This window comes from Pan paniscus, chromosome 19 (genome assembly GCF_029289425.2).
Source record: "Pan paniscus chromosome 19, NHGRI_mPanPan1-v2.0_pri, whole genome shotgun sequence".
Lineage (NCBI taxonomy): Eukaryota > Metazoa > Chordata > Mammalia > Primates > Hominidae > Pan > Pan paniscus.
The window spans coordinates 38,154,375-38,177,039 of NC_073268.2; positions in this window are offsets into that span (position 1 = coordinate 38,154,375).

The window sequence follows — 22,665 nt, forward strand, 5'->3', positions numbered from 1 at the left end:
GTTTCAAACCGGAACTATGAAAGGAAGGTCCAACTCTGGGGTTTGAATGCAAACATCACAAATAAATTTCTGAGAATGCTTCTGTTTATTTAGGTGCATTTATCCCGTTTCCAACGAAATCCTCACAGAGGTCCAAATATCCACTTGCAGATTCTAGAAAAAGTGTATTTCAAACCTGCTCCATCCAAAGGAATGTTCAGCTGTGTGAGTTAAACTCTATCATCACAAAGTATTTTCGGAGAACGCTTCAGTCTAGTTTTTATATGAAGCTATTCCCTTTACTACCATAGGCCTCAAAGCGCTCCAAATCTCCACTTGCAGATTCCACAGAAAGAGAGTTTCAAGACTGTGCTCTCGAAAGGAGTGTTCAACTCTGTGAGTTGAATGCAGTCACAACAGAAAAGTTTCTGAGAATGCTTCTATCTAGTTTTTATGTGAAGATACTTCCTTTTCCACCACAAACCTCAAAGCCCTCAAAAGGTCCACTTGCAGATCCTAGAAAAAGAGTGTTTCATAGCTGCTCTTTCCAAAGGAAAGTTCAACTCTGGAGGTTGAATACAAACATCACCAAGTAGTTCCTGAGAATGCTTCCGTATAGTTTTTATGTGAAGATGATTCTGTTTCCAACGAAATCTTCAAAGAGGTCCGAATCTCCACTTGCAGATTCCACAGAAAGAGAATTTCAAAATTGCACTCTCAAAAGGAGTGTTCAACTCTGTGAGTTGAATGCAGTCATCACAGAAAAGTTTCTGAGAATGCTTCTGTCTAGATTTTATGTGAAGATATACCCGTTTTGAACGAAGGAAAAAGAGTGGTCCAAATATCCGCTTGCAGATCCTACAAAAAGAGTGTTTCTAACCTGAGCTTTCAAAGGAAGGTTCAACGCTGGGATTTGAATGCAAATATCACAAAGAAGATTCTGAGACTGCTTCTGTTTAGTTAGCTGAAATTATCCCGTTTCCAACGAATTCCTCAGAGAGGTCCAAATATCCACTTGCAGATTCTAGAAAAAGTGTGTTTCCAAACTGCTCCTTCCCAAGGAATGTTCAGCTCTGTGAGTTCAACTCAATCATCCCAAAGAATTTTCTGAGAATGCTTCTGTCTTGTCTTTATATGAAGTTATTTCCTTCACTACGACAGGCCTCAAAGAGGTGCATTTACCCACTTGCAGTTTTTCCAAAAGGACTGTTACAAACCTGAACTATCAAAGAAACGTCCAACACTGTGCGTTGAATGCAGACATCATGAAGAAGGTTCTAAGAATGCTTCTGTTTAGTTATGTGCAGTTTATCACGTTTCCAAAGAAATCCTCAGAGAGGTCCAAATATACATTTGCAGTTTCAACAAAAAGAGTGTTTCCAACCTGAACTATCAAAGAAAGGTTCAACACTGTTAGTTGAATGCAAACATCACGAAGAAAGTTCTGAGAATGCGTCTGTTTACGTATGTGCGTTTTATCCCCTATCCAACGAAATCCTCAGAGGGGTCCAAATATCCACTTGCAGTTTCCACACAAAGAGTGTTTCAAAACTCAACTATCAAAGAAAGGATCTACACTGTGAGTTGAATGCAAACATCACGAAGAAGGTTCTGAAAATCCTTCTGTTTAGTTATGTGCGGTTTATCCCGTTTCCAACGAAATCCTCAGAGAGGTCCAAATATCCAATTGCAGATTCTACACATAGTGTGTTTCGAAACTGCTCCATCCAAAGGAATGTTCAGCTCTGTGAGTTAAACTCAGTCGTCACAAAGAGTTTTCTGAGAATGCTATTGTCTAATTTTTATATGAAGATATTTCCTTCACTACCATAGGCCTCAAAGCGGTCCATATCTCCACTTGCAGATTCTACAAAAAGAGAGTTTCCAAACTGCTCTGTCAAAGGGAATGTTGAACTCTGTGACTTGAATACTATCATCCCAAAGTAGTTTCTGAGAATGCTTCTATCTAGTTTCTCCGGGAAGATATTTCCTTTTCCACCACAGGCCTCGAAGCCCTCCAAATGTCCACTTGCAGATTCTTGAAAAAGAGTGTTTCATAGCTGCTCTTTCCAAAGGGAAGTCCAGCTCTGGAAGTTGAATACAAACATCACCAAGTAGTTCCTGAGAATGCTTCTGTATAGTTTTTATGTGAAGATGATTCCGTTTCCAAAGAAATGTTCAAAGTGGTCCACATATCCAATAGCAGATTCCACAGACAGAGAGTTTCAAAACTGCGCTCTCCAAAGGAGTGTTCAACTCTGTGAGTTGAATGCAGTCATCACAGAAAAGTTTCTGAGATTGCTTCTGTCTAGATTTTATGTGAAGATATACCCGTTTCCAACGAAGGACACAGAGTGGTCCAAATATCCACTTGCAGGTCCTACAAAAAGAGTGTTTCAAAGCTGAACATTCAAAGGAAGGTTCAACTCTGGGATTTGAATGCAAACATCACAAAGAAGATTCTGAGACTGCTTCTGTTTAGGTAGCTGAAATTATACCGTTTCCAAAGAATTCCTCAAAGAGGTCCAAATATCCACTTGCAGATTCTACAAAAAGCGTGTTTCGAAACTGCTCCTTCGCACGGAATGTTCAGCTCTCTGAGTTCAACACAATCATCCTAAAGAATTATCTGAGAATCCTTCTGTCTTGTTTTTATATGAAGTTATTTCCTTTACTACGATAGGCCTCAAAGAGGTGCAATTATCCACTTGCAGTTTCTACAAAAAGAGTGTTTCAAACCTGAACTATCAAAGAAAGGTTCAACATTGTGAGTTCAATGCAAACATCACGAAGAAGGTTTTGAGAATGCTTCTGTTTAGTTACGTGCGGTTTATCCCGTTTCCAACGAAATCCTCAGAGAGGTCCAAATATCCACTTGCAGTTTCTACAAAAAGAGTGTTTCAAACCTGAACTATCAAAGAAAGACTCAACACTGTGAGTTGAATGCAAACATCATGAAGAAGGTTCTGAGAATGCTACGGTCTAGTTTTTATATGAAGTTGTTTCCTTTACTACCATGGGCCTCAAAGCGGTCCGTATCTCCACTTGCAGATTCTTCAAAAAGAGACTTTCCAAACTGCTCTGTCAATGGGAATGTTGAACTCTGTGACTTGAATGCAACCATCCCAAAGTAGTTTCTGAGAATTCTTCTATCTAGTTTCTAAGGGAAGATATTTCCTTTTCCACCACAGGCCTCAAAGCCCTCCAAATGTCCACTTGCAGATTCTAGAAAAAGAGTGTTTCAAAGCTTCTCTCTCAAAAGCAAAGTTCAACTCTGTGAGTTGAATGCAAACATGACAAAGAAGTTTCTGAGAAGGCTTCTGTCTAGATTTTATGCGAAGATACACCCGTTTTGAAAGAAGGCCACAGAGCGGTCCAAATATCCACTTGCAGATCCTAAGAAAGAGTGTTTCAAACCGGAACTATGAAAGGAAGGTCCAACTCTGGGGTTTGAATGCAAACATCACAAATAAATTTCTGAGAATGCTTCTGTTTATTTAGGTGCATTTATCCCGTTTCCAACGAAATCCTCACAGAGGTCCAAATATCCACTTGCAGATTCTAGAAAAAGTGTATTTCAAACCTGCTCCATCCAAAGGAATGTTCAGCTGTGTGAGTTAAACTCTATCATCACAAAGTATTTTCGGAGAACGCTTCAGTCTAGTTTTTATATGAAGCTATTCCCTTTACTACCATAGGCCTCAAAGCGCTCCAAATCTCCACTTGCAGATTCCACAGAAAGAGAGTTTCAAGACTGTGCTCTCAAAAGGAGTGTTCAACTCTGTGAGTTGAATGCAGTCACAACAGAAAAGTTTCTGAGAATGCTTCTATCTAGTTTTTATGTGAAGATACTTCCTTTTCCACCACAAACCTCAAAGCCCTCAAAAGGTCCACTTGCAGATCCTAGAAAAAGAGTGTTTCATAGCTGCTCTTTCCAAAGGAAAGTTCAACTCTGGAGGTTGAATACAAACATCACCAAGTAGTTCCTGAGAATGCTTCCGTATAGTTTTTATGTGAAGATGATTCTGTTTCCAACGAAATCTTCAAAGAGGTCCGAATCTCCACTTGCAGATTCCACAGAAAGAGAATTTCAAAATTGCACTCTCAAAAGGAGTGTTCAACTCTGTGAGTTGAATGCAGTCATCACAGAAAAGTTTCTGAGAATGCTTCTGTCTAGATTTTATGTGAAGATATACCCGTTTTGAACGAAGGAAAAAGAGTGGTCCAAATATCCGCTTGCAGATCCTACAAAAAGAGTGTTTCTAACCTGAGCTTTCAAAGGAAGGTTCAACGCTGGGATTTGAATGCAAATATCACAAAGAAGATTCTGAGACTGCTTCTGTTTAGTTAGCTGAAATTATCCCGTTTCCAACGAATTCCTCAGAGAGGTCCAAATATCCACTTGCAGATTCTAGAAAAAGTGTGTTTCCAAACTGCTCCTTCCCAAGGAATGTTCAGCTCTGTGAGTTCAACTCAATCATCCCAAAGAATTTTCTGAGAATGCTTCTGTCTTGTCTTTATATGAAGTTATTTCCTTCACTACGACAGGCCTCAAAGAGGTGCAGTTACCCACTTGCAGTTTTTCCAAAAGGACTGTTACAAACCTGAACTATCAAAGAAACGTCCAACACTGTGCGTTGAATGCAGACATCATGAAGAAGGTTCTAAGAATGCTTCTGTTTAGTTATGTGCAGTTTATCACGTTTCCAAAGAAATCCTCAGAGAGGTCCAAATATACATTTGCAGTTTCAACAAAAAGAGTGTTTCCAACCTGAACTATCAAAGACAGGTTCAACACTGTTAGTTGAATGCAAACATCACGAAGAAAGTTCTGAGAATGCGTCTGTTTACGTATGTGCGTTTTATCCCCTATCCAACGAAATCCTCAGAGGGGTCCAAATATCCACTTGCAGTTTCTACACAAAGAGTGTTTCAAAACTCAACTATCAAAGAAAGGATCTACACTGTGAGTTGAATGCAAACATCACGAAGAAGGTTCTGAAAATCCTTCTGTTTAGTTATGTGCGGTTTATCCCGTTTCCAACGAAATCCTCAGAGAGGTCCAAATATCCAATTGCAGATTCTACACATAGTGTGTTTCGAAACTGCTCCATCCAAAGGAATGTTCAGCTCTGTGAGTTAAACTCAGTCGTCACAAAGAGTTTTCTGAGAATGCTATTGTCTAATTTTTATATGAAGATATTTCCTTCACTACCATAGGCCTCAAAGCGGTCCATATCTCCACTTGCAGATTCTACAAAAAGAGAGTTTCCAAACTGCTCTGTCAAAGGGAATGTTGAACTCTGTGACTTGAATACTATCATCCCAAAGTAGTTTCTGAGAATGCTTCCATCTAGTTTCTCCGGGAAGATATTTCCTTTTCCACCACAGGCCTCGAAGCCCTCCAAATGTCCACTTGCAGATTCTTGAAAAAGAGTGTTTCATAGCTGCTCTTTCCAAAGGGAAGTCCAGCTCTGGAAGTTGAATACAAACATCACCAAGTAGTTCCTGAGAATGCTTCTGTATAGTTTTTATGTGAAGATGATTCCGTTTCCAAAGAAATGTTCAAAGTGGTCCACATATCCAATAGCAGATTCCACAGACAGAGAGTTTCAAAACTGCGCTCTCCAAAGGAGTGTTCAACTCTGTGAGTTGAATGCAGTCATCACAGAAAAGTTTCTGAGATTGCTTCTGTCTAGATTTTATGTGAAGATATACCCGTTTCCAACGAAGGACACAGAGTGGTCCAAATATCCACTTGCAGGTCCTACAAAAAGTGTGTTTCAAACCTGAACATTCAAAGGAAGGTTCAACTCTGGGATTTGAATGCAAACATCACAAAGAAGATTCTGAGACTGCTTCTGTTTAGTTAGCTGAAATTATACCGTTTCCAAAGAATTCCTCAAAGAGGTCCAAATATCCACTTGCAGAATCTACAAAAAGCGTGTTCTAAACTGCTCCTTCGCACGGAATGTTCAGCTCTCTGAGTTCAACACAATCATCCTAAAGAATTATCTGAGAATCCTTCTGTCTTGTTTTTATATGAAGTTATTTCCTTTACTACGATAGGCCTCAAAGAGGTGCAATTATCCACTTGCAGTTTCTACAAAAAGAGTGTTTCAAACCTGAACTATCAAAGAAAGGTTCAACACTGTGAGTTCAATGCAAACATCACGAAGAAGATTTTGAGAATGCTTCTGTTTAGTTACGTGCGGTTTATCCCGTTTCCAACGAAATCCTCAGAGAGGTCCAAATATCCACTTGCAGTTTCTACAAAAAGAGTGTTTCAAACCTGAACTATCAAAGAAAGATTCAACACTGTGAGTTGAATGCAAACATCATGAAGAAGGTTCTGAGAATGCTACGGTCTAGTTTTTATATGAAGTTATTTCCTTTACTACCATGGGCCTCAAAGCGGTCCGTATCTCCACTTGCAGATTCTTCAAAAAGAGAGTTTCCAAACTGCTCTGTCAATGGGAATGTTGAACTCTGTGACTTGAATGCAACCATCCCAAAGTAGTTTCTGAGAATTCTTCTATCTAGTTTCTAAGGGAAGATATTTCCTTTTCCACCACAGGCCTCAAAGCCCTCCAAATGTCCACTTGCAGATTCTAGAAAAAGAGTGTTTCAAAGCTTCTCTCTCAAAAGCAAAGTTCAACTCTGTGAGTTGAATGCAAACATGACAAAGAAGTTTCTGAGAAGGCTTCTGTCTAGGTTTAATGCGAAGATACACCCGTTTTGAAAGAAGGCCACAGAGCGGTCCAAATATCCACATGCAGATCCTAAGAAAGAGTGTTTCAAACTGGAACTATCAAAGGAAGGTCCAACTCTGGAGTTTGAATGCAAACATCACAAATAAATTTCTGAGAATGCTTCTGTTTATTTAGGTGCATTTATCCCGTTTCCAACGAAATCCTCACAGAGGTCCAAATATCCACTTGCAGATTCTAGAAAAAGTGTATTTCAAACCTGCTCCATCCAAAGGAATGTTCAGCTGTGTGAGTTAAACTCTATCATCACAAAGTATTTCCGGAGAACGCTTCAGTCTAGTTTTTATATGAAGCTATTCCCTTTACTACCATAGGCCTCAAAGCGCTCCAAATCTCCACTTGCAGATTCCACAGAAAGAGAGTTTCAAGACTGTGCTCTCAAAAGGAGTGTTCAACTCTGTGAGTTGAATGCAGTCACAACAGAAAAGTTTCTGAGAATGCTTCTATCTAGTTTTTATGTGAAGATACTTCCTTTTCCACCACAAACCTCAAAGCCCTCAAAAGGTCCACTTGCAGATCCTAGAAAAAGAGTGTTTCACAGCTGCTCTTTCCAAAGGAAAGTTCAACTCTGGAGGTTGAATACAAACATCACCAAGTAGTTCCTGAGAATGCTTCCGTATAGTTTTTATGTGAAGATGATTCTGTTTCCAACGAAATCTTCAAAGAGGTCCGAATCTCCACTTGCAGATTCCACAGAAAGAGAATTTCAAAATTGCACTCTCAAAAGGAGTGTTCAACTCTGTGAGTTGAAGGCAGTCATCACAGAAAAGTTTCTGAGAATGCTTCTGTCTAGATTTTATGTGAAGATATACCCGTTTTGAACGAAGGAAAAAGAGTGGTCCAAATATCTGCTTGCAGATCCTACAAAAAGAGTGTTTCTAACCTGAGCTTTCAAAGGAAGGTTCAACTCTGGGATTTGAATGCAAACATCACAAAGAAGATTCTGAGACTGCTTCTGTTTAGTTAGCTGAAATTATCCCGTTTCCAACGAATTCCTCAGAGAGGTCCAAATATCCACTTGCAGATTCTAGAAAAAGTGTGTTTCCAAACTGCTCCTTCCCAAGGAATGTTCAGCTCTGTGAGTTCAACTCAATCATCCCAAAGAATTTTCTGAGAATGCTTCTGTCTTGTCTTTATATGAAGTTATTTCCTTCACTACGACAGGCCTCAAAGAGGTGCAGTTACCCACTTGCAGTTTTTCCAAAAGGACTGTTAGAAACCTGAACTATCAAAGAAACGTTCAACACTGTGCGTTGAATGCAGACATCATGAAGAAGGTTGTAAGAATGCTTCTGTTTAGTTTTGTGCAGTTTATCACGTTTCCAAAGAAATCCTCAGAGAGGTCCAAATATACATTTGCAGTTTCTACAAAAAGAGTGTTTCCAAACTGAACTATCAAAGAAAGGTTCAACACTGTGAGATGAATGCAAACATCACGAAGAAAGTTCTGAGAATGCGTCTGTTTACTTATGTGCGGTTTATCCCCTATCCAACGAAATCCTCAGATGGGTCCAAATATCCACTTGCAGTTTCTACACAAAGAGTGTTTCAAAACTCAACTATCTACACTGTGAGTTGAATGCAAACATCACCAAGAAGGTTCTGAAAATCCTTCTGTTTAGTTATGTGCGGTTTATCCTGTTTCCAACGAAATCCTCAGAGAGGTCCAAATATCCAATTGCAGATTCTACACATAGTGTGTTTCGAAACTGCTCCATCCAAAGGAATGTTCAGCTCTGTGAGTTAAACTCAGTCGTCACAAAGAGTTTTCTGAGAATGCTATTGTCTAATTTTTATATGAAGATATTTCCTTTACTACCATAGGCCTCAAAGCGGTCCATATCTCCACTTGCAGATTCTACAAAAAGAGAGTTTCCAAACTGCTCTGTCAAAGGGAATGTTGAACTCTGTGACTTGAATGCAATCATCCCAAAGTAGTTTCTGAGAATGCTTCTATCTAGTTTCTCCGGGAAGATATTTCCTTTTCCACCACAGGCCTCGAAGCCCACCAAATGTCCACTTGCAGATTCTTGAAAAAGAGTGTTTCATAGCTTCTCTTTCCAAAGGGAAGTCCAGCTCTGGAAGTTGAATACAAACATCACCAAGTAGTTCCTGAGAAAGCTTCTGTATAGTTTTTATGTGAAGATGATTCCGTTTCCAAAGAAATGTTCAAAGTGGTCCACATATCCAATAGCAGATTCCACAGACAGAGAGTTTCAAAACTGCGCTCTCCAAAGGAGTGTTCAACTCTGTGAGTTGAATGCAGTCATCACAGAAAAGTTTCTGAGATTGCTTCTGTCTAGATTTTATGTGAAGATATACCCGTTTCCAACGAAGGACACAGAGTGGTCCAAATATCCACTTGCAGGTCCTACAAAAAGAGTGTTTCAAAGCTGAACATTCAAAGGAAGGTTCAACTCTGGGATTTGAATGCAAACATCACAAAGAAGATTCTGAGACTGCTTCTGTTTAGTTAGCTGAAATTATACCGTTTCCAAAGAATTCCTCAAAGAGGTCCAAATATCCACTTGCAGATTCTACAAAAAGCGTGTTTCGAAACTGCTCCTTCGCACGGAATGTTCAGCTCTCTGAGTTCAACACAATCATCCTAAAGAATTATCTGAGAATCCTTCTGTCTTGTTTTTATATGAAGTTATTTCCTTTACTACGATAGGCCTCAAAGAGGTGCAATTATCCACTTGCAGTTTCTACAAAAAGAGTGTTTCAAACCTGAACTATCAAAGAAAGGTTCAACAGTGTGAGTTCAATGCAAACATCACGAAGAAGGTTTTGAGAATGCTTCTGTTTAGTTACGTGCGGTTTATCCCGTTTCCAACGAAATCCTCAGAGAGGTCCAAATATCCACTTGCAGTTTCTACAAAAAGAGTGTTTCAAACCTGAACTATCAAAGAAAGATTCAACACTGTGAGTTGAATGCAAACATCATGAAGAAGGTTCTGAGAATGCTACGGTCTAGTTTTTATATGAAGTTATTTCCTTTACTACCATGGGCCTCAAAGCGGTCCGTATCTCCACTTGCAGATTCTTCAAAAAGAGAGTTTCCAAACTGCTCTGTCAATGGGAATGTTGAACTCTGTGACTTGAATGCAACCATCCCAAAGTAGTTTCTGAGAATTCTTCTATCTAGTTTCTAAGGGAAGATATTTCCTTTTCCACCACAGGCCTCAAAGCCCTCCAAATGTCCACTTGCAGATTCTAGAAAAAGAGTGTTTCAAAGCTTCTCTCTCAAAAGCAAAGTTCAACTCTGTGAGTTGAATGCAAACATGACAAAGAAGTTTCTGAGAAGGCTTCTGTCTAGATTTTATGCGAAGATACACCCGTTTTGAAAGAAGGCCACAGAGCGGTCCAAATATCCACTTGCAGATCCTAAGAAAGAGTGTTTCAAACCGGAACTATCAAAGGAAGGTCCAACTCTGGGATTTGAATGCAAACATCACAAATAAATTTCTGAGAATGCTTCTGTTTATTTAGGTGCATTTATCCCGTTTCCAACGAAATCCTCACAGAGGTCCAAATATCCACTTGCAGATTCTAGAAAAAGTGTATTTCAAACCTGCTCCATCCAAAGGAATGTTCAGCTGTGTGAGTTAAACTCTATCATCACAAAGTATTTTCGGAGAACGCTTCAGTCTAGTTTTTATATGAAGCTATTCCCTTTACTACCATAGGCCTCAAAGCGCTCCAAATCTCCACTTGCAGATTCCACAGAAAGAGAGTTTCAAGACTGTGCTCTCGAAAGGAGTGTTCAACTCTGTGAGTTGAATGCAGTCACAACAGAAAAGTTTCTGAGAATGCTTCTATCTAGTTTTTATGTGAAGATACTTCCTTTTCCACCACAAACCTCAAAGCCCTCAAAAGGTCCACTTGCAGATCCTAGAAAAAGAGTGTTTCATAGCTGCTCTTTCCAAAGGAAAGTTCAACTCTGGAGGTTGAATACAAACATCACCAAGTAGTTCCTGAGAATGCTTCCGTATAGTTTTTATGTGAAGATGATTCTGTTTCCAACGAAATCTTCAAAGAGGTCCGAATCTCCACTTGCAGATTCCACAGAAAGAGAATTTCAAAATTGCACTCTCAAAAGGAGTGTTCAACTCTGTGAGTTGAATGCAGTCATCACAGAAAAGTTTCTGAGAATGCTTCTGTCTAGATTTTATGTGAAGATATACCCGTTTTGAACGAAGGAAAAAGAGTGGTCCAAATATCCGCTTGCAGATCCTACAAAAAGAGTGTTTCTAACCTGAGCTTTCAAAGGAAGGTTCAACGCTGGGATTTGAATGCAAATATCACAAAGAAGATTCTGAGACTGCTTCTGTTTAGTTAGCTGAAATTATCCCGTTTCCAACGAATTCCTCAGAGAGGTCCAAATATCCACTTGCAGATTCTAGAAAAAGTGTGTTTCCAAACTGCTCCTTCCCAAGGAATGTTCAGCTCTGTGAGTTCAACTCAATCATCCCAAAGAATTTTCTGAGAATGCTTCTGTCTTGTCTTTATATGAAGTTATTTCCTTCACTACGACAGGCCTCAAAGAGGTGCAGTTACCCACTTGCAGTTTTTCCAATAGGACTGTTACAAACCTGAACTATCAAAGAAACGTCCAACACTGTGCGTTGAATGCAGACATCATGAAGAAGGTTCTAAGAATGCTTCTGTTTAGTTATGTGCAGTTTATCACGTTTCCAAAGAAATCCTCAGAGAGGTCCAAATATACATTTGCAGTTTCAACAAAAAGAGTGTTTCCAACCTGAACTATCAAAGAAAGGTTCAACACTGTTAGTTGAATGCAAACATCACGAAGAAAGTTCTGAGAATGCGTCTGTTTACGTATGTGCGTTTTATCCCCTATCCAACGAAATCCTCAGAGGGGTCCAAATATCCACTTGCAGTTTCTACACAAAGAGTGTTTCAAAACTCAACTATCAAAGAAAGGATCTACACTGTGAGTTGAATGCAAACATCACGAAGAAGGTTCTGAAAATCCTTCTGTTTAGTTATGTGCGGTTTATCCCGTTTCCAACGAAATCCTCAGAGAGGTCCAAATATCCAATTGCAGATTCTACACATAGTGTGTTTCGAAACTGCTCCATCCAAAGGAATGTTCAGCTCTGTGAGTTAAACTCAGTCGTCACAAAGAGTTTTCTGAGAATGCTATTGTCTAATTTTTATATGAAGATATTTCCTTTACTACCATAGGCCTCAAAGCGGTCCATATCTCCACTTGCAGATTCTACAAAAAGAGAGTTTCCAAACTGCTCTGTCAAAGGGAATGTTGAACTCTGTGACTTGAATACTATCATCCCAAAGTAGTTTCTGAGAATGCTTCCATCTAGTTTCTCCGGGAAGATATTTCCTTTTCCACCACAGGCCTCGAAGCCCTCCAAATGTCCACTTGCAGATTCTTGAAAAAGAGTGTTTCATAGCTGCTCTTTCCAAAGGGAAGTCCAGCTCTGGAAGTTGAATACAAACATCACCAAGTAGTTCCTGAGAATGCTTCTGTATAGTTTTTATGTGAAGATGATTCCGTTTCCAAAGAAATGTTCAAAGTGGTCCACATATCCAATAGCAGATTCCACAGACAGAGAGTTTCAAAACTGCGCTCTCCAAAGGAGTGTTCAACTCTGTGAGTTGAATGCAGTCATCACAGAAAAGTTTCTGAGATTGCTTCTGTCTAGATTTTATGTGAAGATATACCCGTTTCCAACGAAGGACACAGAGTGGTCCAAATATCCACTTGCAGGTCCTACAAAAAGAGTGTTTCAAAGCTGAACATTCAAAGGAAGGTTCAACTCTGGGATTTGAATGCAAACATCACAAAGAAGATTCTGAGACTGCTTCTGTTTAGTTAGCTGAAATTATACCGTTTCCAAAGAATTCCTCAAAGAGGTCCAAATATCCACTTGCAGATTCTACAAAAAGCGTGTTTTGAAACTGCTCCTTCGCACGGAATGTTCAGCTCTCTGAGTTCAACACAATCATCCTAAAGAATTATCTGAGAATCCTTCTGTCTTGTTTTTATATGAAGTTATTTCCTTTACTACGATAGGCCTCAAAGAGGTGCAATTATCCACTTGCAGTTTCTACAAAAAGAGTGTTTCAAACCTGAACTATCAAAGAAAGGTTCAACACTGTGAGTTCAATGCAAACATCACGAAGAAGGTTTTGAGAATGCTTCTGTTTAGTTACGTGCGGTTTATCCCGTTTCCAACGAAATCCTCAGAGAGGTCCAAATATCCACTTGCAGTTTCTACAAAAAGAGTGTTTCAAACCTGAACTATCAAAGAAAGTTTCAACACTGTGAGTTGAATGCAAACATCATGAAGAAGGTTCTGAGAATGCTACGGTCTAGTTTTTATATGAAGTTATTTCCTTTACTACCATGGGCCTCAAAGCGGTCCGTATCTCCACTTGCAGATTCTTCAAAAAGAGAGTTTCCAAACTGCTCTGTCAATGGGAATGTTGAACTCTGTGGCTTGAATGCAACCATCCCAAAGTAGTTTCTGAGAATTCTTCTATCTAGTTTCTAAGGGAAGATATTTCCTTTTCCACCACAGGCCTCAAAGCCCTCCAAATGTCCACTTGCAGATTCTAGAAAAAGAGTGTTTCAAAGCTTCTCTCTGAAAAGCAAAGTTCAACTCTGTGAGTTGAATGCAAACATGACAAAGAAGTTTCTGAGAAGGCTTCTGTCTAGGTTTTATGCGAAGATACACCCGTTTTGAAAGAAGGCCACAGAGCGGTCCAAATATCCACTTGCAGATCCTAAGAAAGAGTGTTTCAAACCGGAACTATGAAAGGAAGGTCCAACTCTGGGGTTTGAATGCAAACATCACAAATAAATTTCTGAGAATGCTTCTGTTTATTTAGGTGCATTTATCCCGTTTCCAACGAAATCCTCACAGAGGTCCAAATATCCACTTGCAGATTCTAGAAAAAGTGTATTTCAAACCTGCTCCATCCAAAGGAATGTTCAGCTGTGTGAGTTAAACTCTATCATCACAAAGTATTTTCGGAGAACGCTTCAGTCTAGTTTTTATATGAAGCTATTCCCTTTACTACCATAGGCCTCAAAGCGCTCCAAATCTCCACTTGCAGATTCCACAGAAAGAGAGTTTCAAGACTGTGCTCTCAAAAGGAGTGTTCAACTCTGTGAGTTGAATGCAGTCACAACAGAAAAGTTTCTGAGAATGCTTCTATCTAGTTTTTATGTGAAGATACTTCCTTTTCCACCACAAACCTCAAAGCCCTCAAAAGGTCCACTTGCAGATCCTAGAAAAAGAGTGTTTCATAGCTGCTCTTTCCAAAGGAAAGTTCAACTCTGGAGGTTGAATACAAACATCACCAAGTAGTTCCTGAGAATGCTTCCGTATAGTTTTTATGTGAAGATGATTCTGTTTCCAACGAAATCTTCAAAGAGGTCCGAATCTCCACTTGCAGATTCCACAGAAAGAGAATTTCAAAATTGCACTCTCAAAAGGAGTGTTCAACTCTGTGAGTTGAATGCAGTCATCACAGAAAAGTTTCTGAGAATGCTTCTGTCTAGATTTTATGTGAAGATATACCCGTTTTGAACGAAGGAAAAAGAGTGGTCCAAATATCCGCTTGCAGATCCTACAAAAAGAGTGTTTCTAACCTGAGCTTTCAAAGGAAGGTTCAACGCTGGGATTTGAATGCAAATATCACAAAGAAGATTCTGAGACTGCTTCTGTTTAGTTAGCTGAAATTATCCCGTTTCCAACGAATTCCTCAGAGAGGTCCAAATATCCACTTGCAGATTCTAGAAAAAGTGTGTTTCCAAACTGCTCCTTCCCAAGGAATGTTCAGCTCTGTGAGTTCAACTCAATCATCCCAAAGAATTTTCTGAGAATGCTTCTGTCTTGTCTTTATATGAAGTTATTTCCTTCACTACGACAGGCCTCAAAGAGGTGCAGTTACCCACTTGCAGTTTTTCCAAAAGGACTGTTACAAACCTGAACTATCAAAGAAACGTCCAACACTGTGCGTTGAATGCAGACATCATGAAGAAGGTTCTAAGAATGCTTCTGTTTAGTTATGTGCAGTTTATCACGTTTCCAAAGAAATCCTCAGAGAGGTCCAAATATACATTTGCAGTTTCTACAAAAAGAGTGTTTCCAACCTGAACTATCAAAGAAAGGTTCAACACTGTTAGTTGAATGCAAACATCACGAAGAAAGTTCTGAGAATGCGTCTGTTTACGTATGTGCGTTTTATCCCCTATCCAACGAAATCCTCAGAGGGGTCCAAATATCCACTTGCAGTTTCTACACAAAGAGTGTTTCAAAACTCAACTATCAAAGAAAGGATCTACACTGTGAGTTGAATGCAAACATCACGAAGAAGGTTCTGAAAATCCTTCTGTTTAGTTATGTGCGGTTTATCCCGTTTCCAACGAAATCCTCAGAGAGGTCCAAATATCCAATTGCAGATTCTACACATAGTGTGTTTCAAAACTGCTCCATCCAAAGGAATGTTCAGCTCTGTGAGTTAAACTCAGTCGTCACAAAGAGTTTTCTGAGAATGCTATTGTCTAATTTTTATATGAAGATATTTCCTTCACTACCATAGGCCTCAAAGCGGTCCATATCTCCACTTGCAGATTCTACAAAAAGAGAGTTTCCAAACTGCTCTGTCAAAGGGAATGTTGAACTCTGTGACTTGAATACTATCATCCCAAAGTAGTTTCTGAGAATGCTTCCATCTAGTTTCTCCGGGAAGATATTTCCTTTTCCACCACAGGCCTCAAAGCCCTCCAAATGTCCACTTGCAGATTCTTGAAAAAGAGTGTTTCATAGCTGCTCTTTCCAAAGGGAAGTCCAGCTCTGGAAGTTGAATACAAACATCACCAAGTAGTTCCTGAGAATGCTTCTGTATAGTTTTTATGTGAAGATGATTCCGTTTCCAAAGAAATGTTCAAAGTGGTCCACATATCCAATAGTAGATTCCACAGACAGAGAGTTTCAAAACTGCGCTCCCCAAAGGAGTGTTCAACTCTGTGAGTTGAATGCAGTAATCACAGAAAAGTTTCTGAGATTGCTTCTGTCTAGATTTTATGTGAAGATATACCCGTTTCCAACGAAGGACACAGAGTGGTCCAAATATCCACTTGCAGGTCCTACAAAAAGAGTGTTTCAAAGCTGAACATTCAAAGGAAGGTTCAACTCTGGGATTTGAATGCAAACATCACAAAGAAGATTCTGAGACTGCTTCTGTTTAGTTAGCTGAAATTATACCGTTTCCAAGGAATTCCTCAAAGAGGTCCAAATATCCACTTGCAGATTCTACAAAAAGCGTGTTTCCAAACTGCTCCTTCGCACGGAATGTTCAGCTCTCTGAGTTCAACACAATCAGCCTAAAGAATTATCTGAGAATCCTTCTGTCTTGTTTTTATATGAAGTTATTTCCTTTACTACGATAGGCCTCAAAGAGGTGCAATTATCCACTTGCAGTTTCTACAAAAAGAGTGTTTCAAACCTGAACTATCAAAGAAAGGTTCAACAGTGTGAGTTCAATGCAAACATCACGAAGAAGGTTTTGAGAATGCTTCTGTTTAGTTACGTGCGGTTTATCCCGTTTCCAACGAAATCCTCAGAGAGGTCCAAATATCCACTTGCAGTTTCTACAAAAAGAGTGTTTCAAACCTGAACTATCAAAGAAAGATTCAACACTGTGAGTTGAATGCAAACATCATGAAGAAGGTTCTGAGAATGCTACGGTCTAGTTTTTATATGAAGTTATTTCCTTTACTACCATGGGCCTCAAAGCGGTCCGTATCTCCACTTGCAGATTCTTCAAAAAGAGAGTTTCCAAACTGCTCTGTCAATGGGAATGTTGAACTCTGTGACTTGAATGCAACCATCCCAAAGTAGTTTCTGAGAATTCTTCTATCTAGTTTCTAAGGGAAGATATTTCCTTTTCCACCACAGGCCTCAAAGCCCTCCAAATGTCCACTTGCAGATTCTAGAAAAAGAGTGTTTCAAAGCTTCTCTCTCAAAAGCAAAGTTCAACTCTGTGAGTTGAATGCAAACATGACAAAGAAGTTTCTGAGAAGGCTTCTGTCTAGATTTTATGCGAAGATACACCCGTTTTGAAAGAAGGCCACAGAGCGGTCCAAATATCCACTTGCAGATCCTAAGAAAGAGTGTTTCAAACCGGAACTATCAAAGGAAGGTCCAACTCTGGGGTTTGAATGCAAACATCACAAATAAATTTCTGAGAATGCTTCTGTTTATTTAGGTGCATTTATCCCGTTTCCAACGAAATCCTCACAGAGGTCCAAATATCCACTTGCAGATTCTAGAAAAAGTGTATTTCAAACCTGCTCCATCCAAAGGAATGTTCAGCTGTGTGAGTTAAACTCTATCATCACAAAGTATTTTCGGAGAACGCTTCAGTCTAGTTTTTATATGAAGCTATTCCCTTTACTACCATAGGCCTCAAAGCGCTCCAAATCTCCACTTGCAGATTCCACAGAAAGAGAGTTTCAAGACTGTGCTCTCAAAAGGAGTGTTCAACTCTGTGAGTTGAATGCAGTCACAACAGAAAAGTTTCTGAGAATGCTTCTATCTAGTTTTTATGTGAAGATACTTCCTTTTCCACCACAAACCTCAAAGCCCTCAAAAGGTCCACTTGCAGATCCTAGAAAAAGAGTGTTTCATAGCTGCTCTTTCCAAAGGAAAGTTCAACTCTGGAGGTTGAATACAAACATCACCAAGTAGTTCCTGAGAATGCTTCCGTATAGTTTTTATGTGAAGATGATTCTGTTTCCAACGAAATCTTCAAAGAGGTCCGAATCTCCACTTGCAGATTCCACAGAAAGAGAATTTCAAAATTGCACTCTCAAAAGGAGTGTTCAACTCTGTGAGTTGAATGCAGTCATCACAGAAAAGTTTCTGAGAATGCTTCTGTCTAGATTTTATGTGAAGATATACCCGTTTTGAACGAAGGAAAAAGAGTGGTCCAAATATCCGCTTGCAGATCCTACAAAAAGAGTGTTTCTAACCTGAGCTTTCAAAGGAAGGTTCAACGCTGGGATTTGAATGCAAATATCACAAAGAAGATTCTGAGACTGCTTCTGTTTAGTTAGCTGAAATTATCCCGTTTCCAACGAATTCCTCAGAGAGGTCCAAATATCCACTTGCAGATTCTAGAAAAAGTGTGTTTCCAAACTGCTCCTTCCCAAGGAATGTTCAGCTCTGTGAGTTCAACTGAATCATCCCAAAGAATTTTCTGAGAATGCTTCTGTCTTGTCTTTATATGAAGTTATTTCCTTCACTACGACAGGCCTCAAAGAGGTGCAGTTACCCACTTGCAGTTTTTCCAAAAGGACTGTTACAAACCTGAACTATCAAAGAAACGTCCAACACTGTGCGTTGAATGCAGACATCATGAAGAAGGTTCTAAGAATGCTTCTGTTTAGTTATGTGCAGTTTATCACGTTTCCAAAGAAATCCTCAGAGAGGTCCAAATATACATTTGCAGTTTCTACAAAAAGAGTGTTTCCAACCTGAACTATCAAAGAAAGGTTCAACACTGTTAGTTGAATGCAAACATCACGAAGAAAGTTCTGAGAATGCGTCTGTTTACGTATGTGCGTTTTATCCCCTATCCAACGAAATCCTCAGAGGGGTCCAAATATCCACTTGCAGTTTCTACACAAAGAGTGTTTCAAAACTCAACTATCAAAGAAAGGATCTACACTGTGAGTTGAATGCAAACATCACGAAGAAGGTTCTGAAAATCCTTCTGTTTAGTTATGTGCGGTTTATCCCGTTTCCAACGAAATCCTCAGAGAGGTCCAAATATCCAATTGCAGATTCTACACATAGTGTGTTTCAAAACTGCTCCATCCAAAGGAATGTTCAGCTCTGTGAGTTAAACTCAGTCGTCACAAAGAGTTTTCTGAGAATGCTATTGTCTAATTTTTATATGAAGATATTTCCTTCACTACCATAGGCCTCAAAGCGGTCCATATCTCCACTTGCAGATTCTACAAAAAGAGAGTTTCCAAACTGCTCTGTCAAAGGGAATGTTGAACTCTGTGACTTGAATACTATCATCCCAAAGTAGTTTCTGAGAATGCTTCCATCTAGTTTCTCCGGGAAGATATTTCCTTTTCCACCACAGGCCTCAAAGCCCTCCAAATGTCCACTTGCAGATTCTTGAAAAAGAGTGTTTCATAGCTGCTCTTTCCAAAGGGAAGTCCAGCTCTGGAAGTTGAATACAAACATCACCAAGTAGTTCCTGAGAATGCTTCTGTATAGTTTTTATGTGAAGATGATTCCGTTTCCAAAGAAATGTTCAAAGTGGTCCACATATCCAATAGCAGATTCCACAGACAGAGAGTTTCAAAACTGCGCTCCCCAAAGGAGTGTTCAACTCTGTGAGTTGAATGCAGTCATCACAGAAAAGTTTCTGAGATTGCTTCTGTCTAGATTTTATGTGAAGATATACCCGTTTCCAACGAAGGACACAGAGTGGTCCAAATATCCACTTGCAGGTCCTACAAAAAGAGTGTTTCAAACCTGAACATTCAAAGGAAGGTTCAACTCTGGGATTTGAATGCAAACATCACAAAGAAGATTCTGAGACTGCTTCTGTTTAGTTAGCTGAAATTATACCGTTTCCAAAGAATTCCTCAAAGAGGTCCAAATATCCACTTGCAGATTCTACAAAAAGCGTGTTTCCAAACTGCTCTTTCGCACGGAATGTTCAGCTCTCTGAGTTCAACACAATCAGCCTAAAGAATTATCTGAGAATCCTTCTGTCTTGTTTTTATATGAAGTTATTTCCTTTACTACGATAGGCCTCAAAGAGGTGCAATTATCCACTTGCAGTTTCTACAAAAAGAGTGTTTCAAACCTGAACTATCAAAGAAAGGTTCAACACTGTGAGTTCAATGCAAACATCACGAAGAAGGTTTTGAGAATGCTTCTGTTTAGTTACGTGCGGTTTATCCCGTTTCCAACGAAATCCTCAGAGAGGTCCAAATATCCACTTGCAGTTTCTACAAAAAGAGTGTTTCAAACCTGAACTATCAAAGAAAGATTCAACACTGTGAGTTGAATGCAAACATCATGAAGAAGGTTCTGAGAATGCTACGGTCTAGTTTTTATATGAAGTTATTTCCTTTACTACCATGGGCCTCAAAGCGGTCCGTATCTCCACTTGCAGATTCTTCAAAAAGAGAGTTTCCAAACTGCTCTGTCAATGGGAATGTTGAACTCTGTGACTTGAATGCAACCATCCCAAAGTAGTTTCTGAGAATTCTTCTATCTAGTTTCTAAGGGAAGATATTTCCTTTTCCACCACAGGCCTCAAAGCCCTCCAAATGTCCACTTGCAGATTCTAGAAAAAGAGTGTTTCAAAGCTTCTCTCTCCAAAGCAAAGTTCAACTCTGTGAGTTGAATGCAAACATGACAAAGATGTTTCTGTGAAAGCTTCAGTCTAGGTTTTATGCGAAGATACACCCGTTTTGAAAGAAGGCCACAGAGCGGTCCAAATATCCACTTGCAGATCCTAAGAAAGAGTGTTTCAAACCGGAACTATCAAAGGAAGGTCCAACTCTGGGGTTTGAATGCAAACATCACAAATAAATTTCTGAGAATGCTTCTGTTTATTTAGGTGCATTTATCCCGTTTCCAACGAAATCCTCACAGAGGTCCAAATATCCACTTGCAGATTCTACAAAAAGTGTATTTCAAACCTGCTCCATCCACAGGAATGTTCAGCTGTGTGAGTTAAACTCTATCATCACAAAGTATTTTCGGAGAACGCTTCAGTCTAGTTTTTATATGAAGCTATTCCCTTTACTACCATAGGCCTCAAAGCACTCCAAATCTCCACTTGCAGATTCCACAGAAAGAGAGTTTCAAGACTGTGCTCTCAAAAGGAGTGTTCAACTCTGTGAGTTGAATGCAGTCACAACAGAAAAGTTTCTGAGAATGCTTCTATCTAGTTTTTATGTGAAGATACTTCCTTTTCCACCACAAACCTCAAAGCCCTCAAAAGGTCCACTTGCAGATCCTAGAAAAAGAGTGTTTCATAGCTGCTCTTTCCAAAGGAAAGTTCAACTCTGGAGGTTGAATACAAACATCACCAAGTAGTTCCTGAGAATGCTTCCGTATAGTTTTTATGTGAAGATGATTCTGTTTCCAACGAAATCTTCAAAGAGGTCCGAATCTCCACTTGCAGATTCCACAGAAAGAGAATTTCAAAATTGCACTCTCAAAAGGAGTGTTCAACTCTGTGAGTTGAATGCAGTCATCACAGAAAAGTTTCTGAGAATGCTTCTGTCTAGATTTTATGTGAAGATATACCCGTTTTGAACGAAGGAAAAAGAGTGGTCCAAATATCCGCTTGCAGATCCTACAAAAAGAGTGTTTCTAACCTGAGCTTTCAAAGGAAGGTTCAACGCTGGGATTTGAATGCAAACATCACAAAGAAGATTCTGAGACTGCTTCTGTTTAGTTAGCTGAAATTATCCCGTTTCCAACGAATTCCTCAGAGAGGTCCAAATATCCACTTGCAGATTCTAGAAAAAGTGTGTTTCCAAACTGCTCCTTCCCAAGGAATGTTCAGCTCTGTGAGTTCAACTCAATCATCCCAAAGAATTTTCTGAGAATGCTTCTGTCTTGTCTTTATATGAAGTTATTTCCTTCACTACGACAGGCCTCAAAGAGGTGCAGTTACCCACTTGCAGTTTTTCCAAAAGGACTGTTACAAACCTGAACTATCAAAGAAACGTTCAACACTGTGCGTTGAATGCAAACATCATGAAGAAGGTTCTAAGAATGCTTCTGTTTAGTTATGTGCAGTTTATCACGTTTCCAAAGAAATCCTCAGAGAGGTCCAAATATACATTTGCAGTTTCTACAAAAAGAGTGTTTCCAACCTGAAGTATCAAAGAAAGGTTCAACACTGTGAGTTGAATGCAAACATCACGAAGAAAGTTCTGAGAATGCGTCTGTTTACGTATGTGCGTTTTATCCCCTATCCAACGAAATCCTCAGAGGGGTCCAAATATCCACTTGCAGTTTCTACACAAAGAGTGTTTCAAAACTCAACTATCAAAGAAAGGATCTACACTGTGTGTTGAATGCAAACATCACGAAGAAGGTTCTGAAAATCCTTCTGTTTAGTTATGTGCGGTTTATCCCGTTTCCAACGAAATCCTCAGAGAGGTCCAAATATCCAATTGCAGAATCTACACATAGTGTGTTTCGAAACTGCTCCATCCAAAGGAATGTTCAGCTCTGTGAGTTAAACTCAGTCGTCACAAAGAGTTTTCTGAGAATGCTGTTGTCTAATTTTTATATGAAGATATTTCCTTCACTACCATAGGCCTCAAAGCGGTCCATATCTCCAGTTGCAGATTCTACAAAAAGAGAGTTTCCAAACTGCTCTGTCAAAGGGAATGTTGAACTCTGTGACTTGAATACTATCATCCCAAAGTAGTTTCTGAGAATGCTTCTATCTAGTTTCTCCGGGAAGATATTTCCTTTTCCACCACAGGCCTCGAAGCCCTCCAAATGTCCACTTGCAGATTCTTGAAAAAGAGTGTTTCATAGCTGCTCTTTCCAAAGGGAAGTCCAGCTCTGGAAGTTGAATACAAACATCACCAAGTAGTTCCTGAGAATGCTTCTGTATAGTTTTTATGTGAAGATGATTCCGTTTCCAAAGAAATGTTCAAAGTGGTCCACATATCCAATAGCAGATTCCACAGACAGAGAGTTTCAAAACTGCGCTCTCCAAAGGAGTGTTCAACTCTGTGAGTTGAATGCAGTCATCACAGAAAAGTTTCTGAGATTGCTTCTGTCTAGATTTTATGTGAAGATATACCCGTTTCCAACGAAGGACACAGAGTGGTCCAAATATCCACTTGCAG